This window comes from Pseudophryne corroboree, chromosome 1 (genome assembly GCF_028390025.1).
Source record: "Pseudophryne corroboree isolate aPseCor3 chromosome 1, aPseCor3.hap2, whole genome shotgun sequence".
Taxonomy (NCBI): Eukaryota; Metazoa; Chordata; class Amphibia; order Anura; family Myobatrachidae; genus Pseudophryne; species Pseudophryne corroboree.
This window is the reverse complement of record NC_086444.1, coordinates 285,382,613-285,391,074: the sequence shown is the minus strand read 5'-3', so window position 1 is coordinate 285,391,074 and position 8,462 is coordinate 285,382,613.

Genomic DNA, 8,462 nt, shown 5'->3' with positions numbered 1-8,462 from the left:
TTAAGAATTTGATAGTGTGGGCTGGATCCTCCCTCTATGCCCCTCCTACCAGACTCAGTCAGGGAAACTGTGCCCGAGGAGACGGACATACTTTGAGAGAAGGATAGATAAGGATAGTGGTGAGATTCCAAACCAGCACACACAAGAGGAAAGCTATGCTAACCAAACTTGAAACAGGAACAGCAACGGCAGAACCAACATTACTTAACCAAGTAACAGTGCAGGATGAATGAAGCACTGGGCGGGCGCCCGTATCCTCTATGGACTACGAGAAAAGAATTTACCGGTAGGTAATTAAAATCCTATTTTCTCTTACTTCCTAGAGGATACTGGGGTCCATTTAGTACTATGGGGATGTACCAAAGCTCCCAAACAGGGTGGGAGAGTGCTGAGGTTCCTGCAGAACTGATTGACCAAATTGATGGTCCTCAGATGCCAAAGTATCGAACTTGTAGAACTTAGCAAACGTGTTCGAACCTGACCAAGTAGCTGCTCAGCAGAGCTGTAGAGCCGAGACACCCCGGGCAGCCGCCCAGGAAGAACCCACCGACCTAGTAGAGTGGGCTTGTACAGATTTTGGAGATGGCAAACTTGCCGTGGAATAAGCATGCTGGATAGTAAGTCTGATCCAGCGTGCAATAGTCTGCTTTGAAACAGGACACCCAAGCTTATTGGGATCATAAAGAACAAACAGCAAGTCCGTCTTTCTGTGATGAGCTGTTCTTTTCACATACACCTTCAAACCCCTCACAACATCCAAAGACTTTGATTTAGCAGAGGTGTCGGTGACAACGGGGACCACATAGGTTGGTTGATGTGAAACGCAGACACCACCTTAGGAAGAAATTGCTGACGAGTTCTGAGTTCAGCTCTGTCCTAATGGAAAATTAAATAGGGACTTTTGTGAGATAAAGCCCCCAGCTCTGACACACGTCTTGCTGAAGCCAAGGCCAACAGTGTGCTGGTCGTCCATGTAAGATATTTTACGTCCACCTCCTGTAACGGCTCAGTCCGATTGGAGGAAATGCAGCACCACATCGAGATTCCAAGGTGCCGTGGGAGGCACAAAGGAAGGTTGGATGTGCAGAACACCTTTCAAGAACGTTTGGACCTCAGGGAGAGAAGCCAATTGTTTCTCAAAGAAAATGGACAAGGCCGAAATCTGGACTTTTATGGAGCCCAGACAGAGGCCCACATCCACTCCTGCTTGTGGAAAAAGCAGGAACTGTTCTAGATGGAATTTGAACCGCAGAAAATGTTCTGCTCTCACACCAAGAGTGTATTTCTTCCAAATACGATGGTAATGCTTAGACGTTACCCCCTTCCTGGCTTGGATTATAGTCGGGATAACCTTCTTAGGGATCCCTCTCCTCGCTAGAATCAGCCGTTCAACTTCCATGCCGTCAAACGTAGCCACGGTAAGTCCTGATAGACGAACGGGCCCAGTTGCAGAAGATCCTTGTGAAGAGGAAGAGGCCACGGATCTTCGAGGAGCATTTCCAGAAGGTCTGCGTACCAGGCCCTTCTTGGTCAGTCCGGAGCAATTAGGATTGCCTGAACCTTTTCGCTTTTTATTCTCTTTAGAATTATATGGATCAGAGGAAGTGGAGGAAACACGTACACCATCTGATAGATCCATGGGGTCGTCAGGGCATCTACCGCCACCACCTGTGGGTCTCTCAACCTGGAACAATACCACCTGAGCTTCTTGTTGAGATGAAAGGCCATCATGTCGATCTGTGGATAACCCCATCAACTTGTCAAGCACCTGAACACTTCTGGGTGAAGGCCCCACTTCCAGGGGCAGGTCATGTCTGCTGAGGAAGTCTGCTTCCCATTTGTCTACTCCCGGAATGAAGACCGCTGACAACGCCACAGCGTTTCTCTCTGCCCAGAGTAGAATTCTTGACACCTCTGACATTGCTGCTCTGCTTTTCGTTCCGCCCTGTCAGTTTATGTACGTTACTGCCGTCACATTTTCCAACTGGACCTGAATGGCTCGATCTTGAAGATGTGACACCTGCAGAAGGGCATTGTATATGGCCCTGAGTTCCAGAATGTTGATTGGAAGGACGACTTCCTGACTGGACCATCTTCCTTGAAACTGCACCCCATGAGTGACTGCTCCCCAACCTCTAGGGCTAGTGTCTGTGGTTAGCAGAATCTAGGCCCTCATTCCGAGTTGTTCGCTCGGTAATTTTCTTCGCATCGCAGCGATTTTCCGCTAATTGCGCATGCGCAATGTTCGCACTGCGACTGCGCCAAGTAAATTTGCTATGAAGATTGGTATTTTACTCACGGCATTACAAGGTTTTTTCTTCGTTCTGGAGATCTGAGTGTGATTGACAGGAAGTGGGTGTTTCTGGGCGGAAACTGGCCGTTTTATGGGAGTGTTTGAAAAAACGCTACCGTTTCTGGGAAAAACGCGGGAGTGGCTGGAGAAATGGAGGAGTGTCTGGGCGAACGCTGGGTGTGTTTGTGACGTCAAACCAGGAACGACAAGCACTGAACTGATCGCACTGGAAGAGTAAGTCTCGAGCTACTCAGAAACTGCACAGAGAAGTCTTTTCGCAATATTGCAAATCTTTCGTTCGCAATTTTGATAAGCTAAGATTCACTCCCAGTAGGCGGCGGCTTAGCATGTGCAAAGCTGCTAAGAGCAGCTTGCGAGCGAACAACTCGGAATGACCACCCTAGTTCTGAATCCCGACCCTCAATGAGGTGAGAAGTCTGTAGCCACCACAGAAGAGAGATCCTGGCTTTTGGCGACAGACGGAATCTCTGGTGCATGTGAAGATGCGATCCGGACCATTCGTCCAACAGATTGAGCTGGAAGGGTCTTGCGTGAAACCTTCCGTATTGAAGAGCCTTGTAACAGGCCACCATTTTCCCCAGAAGGCGAATGCATAGATGCACCAATATCCGGGTTGGCTTCAGGACATCCCGACCCATCAACTGGATTACTAATGCCTTTTCCAATGGAAGGAACACTTTCTGCGACTCCGTGTCCAGTATCATTCCAAGGAAAGGGAGCCTCCGTATTGGCTCTAGGTGAGATTTCGGAAGGTTCAGAATCCACCCATGATCCTGGAGAAGTTTGGTTGAGAGAGCAATGCTGTCCAGCAACCTTTCCCTGAATGGTGCTTTTATCAGGAGATCGTCCAGGTACGGAATTATGTTCACTCCCTGTTTGCGGTGTAGAAGCATCATATCTGCCATCACCTTGGTGAACACCCTCGGTGCCGTGGAGAGGCCAAATGGCAGGGCCTGGAACTGGTAGTGACAGTCTTGCAGTGCAAACCGTAGATAAGCCTGATGAGGTGGCCAGATCAGAATGTGAAGGTACACATCCTTGACACTAGGAATTCCCCTTCCTCCAGACCAGAGATCACCGCTCTCAGAGACTCCATCTTGAATTTGAACACTCGTAAGTACGGGTTCAACGACTTGAGGTTCAAAATTAGTCTTACCAAACCGTCTGGTTTCGGTATTACAAACAAGTTGGAATAGTACCCCTTGTTTAGCTGATGAGGTGGAACTGGAACAATGACGTGAGTCTGTACCAGTTTTTAGATGGCATGTTGTAAAGTTATACTTGCCTCTTCTGATACTGGCTAGCCTGATTTGAATCTGTGAGGTGGGAGCTCTTGGAACTCCATTCTGTAGCCCTGGGAAACAAGATTTATGACCCAGGGATCCCGGCACGAATTTGACCAGATTTTACTGAGGAATTGTAGGCGTGCTCCCACCTGACAGCCTTCCAGGCATTGCGGTCCACCGTCATGCTGAAATCTTTGAGGAAGCAGAGCCTGAACTCTGTTCCTGAGTACCTGCTGTTGCTGGTTTACCTCTTGTGCCGCTGGAGGACATAGAAGCACCTCTGGATTTGCCCTTGAACTTGGCCGTCCAAAAGGATTGTAACTTAGAAGTTGAATAAGTCTTCTTGGTTGGGGGAGCTGCGGAAGGAAGATACGTAGACTTACCCGCAGTAGCTGTGGAGATCCATTTGTCTAATTCATCTCTGAACAGGGCCTCTCCTGTGAATGGTAGGCCTTCCACGCCTCTTCTGGAATCCGCGTCAGCAGTCCACTGGCGTAGCCACAAGCCCCTACGTGCCGACATTGCCATAGCGGTGGTGCGTGCGTTCAGCACGCCTATTTCCTTTATGGCTTACACCATAAAGTTTGCAGAGTCCTGTATATGCTGCAGGAGTAAGACAACATCCCCCCTAGATAAGGAATCTAACCCCTCAATTAGGTTACCTGACCATTTAGCAATGGCTTTAGTGATACACACACAAGCAATAGTGGGTCTTTGGGCCACCCCAGCAGCTGTGTACAATGATTTGAGTGTAGTCTCAATTTTCTGATCAGCCGTGTCTTTCAGGGAGGTTGCACCAGGAGCAGGCAATACGATTTCTCTTAAGTCCTAGAGGATGCTGGGGACTCCGTAAGGACCATGGGGATAGACGGGCTCCACAGGAGACATGGGCACTTTAAGAAAGACTTTAGATCTGGTGTGCACTGGCTCCTCCCTCTATGCCCCTCCTCCAGACCTCAGTTTGATACTGTGCCCAGTGGAGACTGGGTGCTTTTCAGAGAGCTCTCCTGAGCTTTCTGACAGAAAGTATATTTCTTAGGTTTTTTATTTTCAGGGAGCCTGCTGGCAACAGACTCCCTGCATCGAGGGACATGAGGGGAGAGAAGCAGACCTACTTCTGTGAGTTTCAAGGCTCTGCTTCTTAGGCTACCACACACCTCACACACTGCAGTCACTGTAATAGTACAGGGCGCAGGGGGGGGCGCCCTGGGCAGCAATATAAACCTCATTTCTGGCAAAAGAGATATATATACAGCTAGGCACTGTATATATAAAGAGCCCACGCCAGTTTTTATTATATTTAAGCGGGACAGAAGCCCGCCGCCGAGGGGGCGGGGCTTCTCCCTCAGCACTCACCAGCGCCATTTTCTCCACAGCACAGCTGAGAGGAAGCTCCCCGGACTCTCCCCTGCTTATCCACGGTGAAAGGGGGTTTCAGAGAAGAGGGGGGGGGGGCACATAATTGGCAGCAAATAATAGTATTACAGCGCTACTGGGTAAACACATTGTGTGTTTTTTCCTGGGGTATTAGCGCTGGGTGTGTGCTGGCATACTCTCTCTCTGTCTCTCCAAAGGGCCTTGTGGGGGAACTGTCTTCAGATAAGAGGATTCCCTGAGTGTGTGGTGTGTCGGTACGTGTGTGTCGACATGTCTGAGGTAAAAGGCTCTTCTAAGGAGGAGATGGAGCAAATGTGTGTGTGGTGTCTCCGTCGACAACGCCGACACCTGACTGGACATGTGGAATTAAGTGCTGAGGTAAATTTATTGCACAAAAGATTAGAGAACAGACAGGGAATCTACCCATGTCTGTCCCTATGTCGCAGGGACCTTCAGAGTCTCAAAACGCCCACTATCCAAAATAATAGACACTGATACCGACACGGAGTCTGACTCCAGTGTCGACTACAATGATGCAAAGTTACAGCCAAAACTGGCAGAAGATTATTCAATATATGATTATTGTAATAAAAGATGTTTTGCATATCACTGATGACCCATCTGTCCCTGACACGAGGGTACACATGTTTAAGGGGAAGAAAGCTGAGATAACATTTCCCGCCTCTCATGAACCAAAGGGAATCTCCAGACAAGAAACTGCAGTTTCCCACAAGAATTCTCATGGCGTATCCTTTCCCTGCTAGGGCCAGGATACGATGGGAATCCTCCCCTAGGGTGGACAAGGCGTTGACAAGGGGGGCGCTCTCTCTCTCTCCCCTTCCCCCGCCGCGCTGCACCGCTCTCCACCTCGTTCCCAACACCGCGGCGGGACCCGGCCTCCATCCCGGTGCCGGTATGTGTAGGGGGGGGCGTTCGCCCTAATCGCCCCCGCTAAATCCGCCACTGTCAGCCACATCTGAGTTCACTCACGGGTGGATCCCTGGGCAATAGAAATTGTTTCTCAGGGTTACAAGCTGGAATTCGAAGAGGTGCCTCCTCGCCGGTTTTCCTTAACGGCCCTACCGGCTTCTCCCCCAGAAAGGGAGTTAATATTAAATACAATTCACACATTGTATCTCCAACAGGTGGTGCTCAAGGTTCCCCTCCTTCAACAAGGAAGGGGATATTACTCAACCTTGGCTGTAGTCCCGAAACCGGACGGTTCGGTCAGACCTATTTTAAAATTAAAATCTCTGAACCTATACTTGAAAAGGTTCAAATTCAAGGTGGAATCGCTCAGAGCGATCATCGCCAGCCTGGAAGGGGGGGGATTTTATGGTGTATCTAGACATAAAGGCTGCATACCTTCATGTTCCCATTTATCCACCCCATCAGGCGTACCTGAGAATTATGGTACAATATTGTCATTACCAAATTCAGGGTAATTGGCGGAAATGATGGTGCTCCTACACAAGCAAGGAGTCACAATTATCCCATACTGGGACGATCTCCTAATAAGGGCGAGATCAAAAGAGCAGTTGTTGAACAGCGTGTCACTTTCGCTGAAGGTGTCACAGCAACTCGGCTGGATTCTCAATATCCCGAAGTCACAGTTGGTTCCTATGACTCGTCTGCCCTTCTTCAGGAACTAAGGACTCTGGTAAAAAAAATCTATTAAAGCCAAAACAGGTGTCAGTGCATCACTGCACTCGGGGTCCTGGGAAAGATGGTGGCATCTTACGGGGCCATTCCCTTCGGCAGGTTCCATGCGAGGACTTTCCAATGGGATCTACGGGACAAGTGGTCCGGATCACATCTACAGATGCATCAGTTAATCACCCTGTCCCCTAGGGCCATGGTGTCTCTCCTATGGTGGCTGCAGAGTGCTCACCTTCTGCAGGGTCGCAGGTTCGCCATAAAGGACTGGATTCTGGTAGCCACGGACGCGAGCCTCCGAGGTGGGGGAGAAGTCACGCAGGGAAGAAACTTCCAAGGTCTTTGGGTCAAGTCAAAAAACTTGTATTCAAATCAACATCCTGGAGCTGAGGGCCATATACAACGCCCTTCGGCAAGCGGAAACATTGCTTCGCGGCCTACCAGTTCTGATCCTGTCAGACAACATCACCGCAGTGGCTGATGTAAACCACGGCACAAAGAGAAGAGTGGAAATGGCAGAAGCCACCAGGATTCTCCGCTGGGCGGAAAATCATGTAAGCGCATTCTCAGCAGTTCATTCCGGGAGTGGACAACTGAGAAGCAGACTTCCTCAACAAACACGACCTGCATCCAAAAGAGGACTTCTTTAGGAAGCTTTCGCACAGATTGCAAGTCAGTGGGAACTGCCACAGATAGACATGATGGCGTCCCGCCTCAACAAGGAGCTACAGAGGTATTGCACCAGGTCAAGAGACCCTCAGGCAGTAGCTGTAGACGCCCTAGTGACACCGTGGGTGTTCCAGACGGTCTATGTATTTCCCCCTCTTCCTCTCATACCCAAGGTGTTGAGAATAGTAAGAAAAAGAGGAGTGAGAACAATCCTCATTGTTCCAGATTTGCCACGAAGGACCTGATATCCGGATCTGCAGGAAATGCTCACAGAAGATCCGTGGCCTCTTCCTCTAAGACAGGACCTGTTGCAACAGGGGCCCTGTCTATTCCAAGACTTACCGCGGCTGCGTTGGACGGCATGGCGGTTGAACGCTGGATCCTATCGGATAAGGATATTCCGGATGAGGTCATTCCTACGCTAATAAAGGCTAGGAAGGACATGACATCTAAACATTATCACCGTATATGGCGAAAATATGTTTCTTGGTGTGAGGCCAGGAATGCTCCTACGGAAGAATTCCATCTGGGCCGTTTCCTTCACTTCCTGCAAACTGGAGTGATTTTCGGCCTAAAATTAGGATCTATTAAGGTTCAGATTTCGGCCTCATCCATTTTCTTTCAAAAGGAATTGGCCTCTCTCCCTGAAGTACAAACTTTTGTGAAGGGAGTACGGCATATTCAGCCTCCTTTTGTACCTCCGGTGACGCCTTGGGACCTTAACGTGGTGTTAAGTTTCATTACGTCACACTGGTTTGAACCACTTAAAACGGTGGAGTTGAAAAATCTCACTTGGAAGGTGGTCATGTTATTAGCCTTGGCTTCGGCTAGGCGAGTGTCGGAATTAGCGGCTTTATCACCTAAAAGCCCCTATCTGGTTTTCCATATAGATAGAGCGGAATTGTGGACCCGTCCTCAATTCCTGCCAAAAGTGGTTTCATCCTTTCATATGAACTATTGTGGTGCCTGTGGCTACGCGTGACTTGGAGGATCCAGAGTCCCTTGATGTGGTCAGGGCTTTGAAAATTTACGTGGCCAGATCGGCTACAGTCAGAAAAACAGAAGCACTGTTTGTCATGTATGCAACCAACAAGATTGGTGCCCCTGCTTCAAAGTAGACTATTGCTCGCTGGATCTGTAACACGATTCAGCAGGCACAT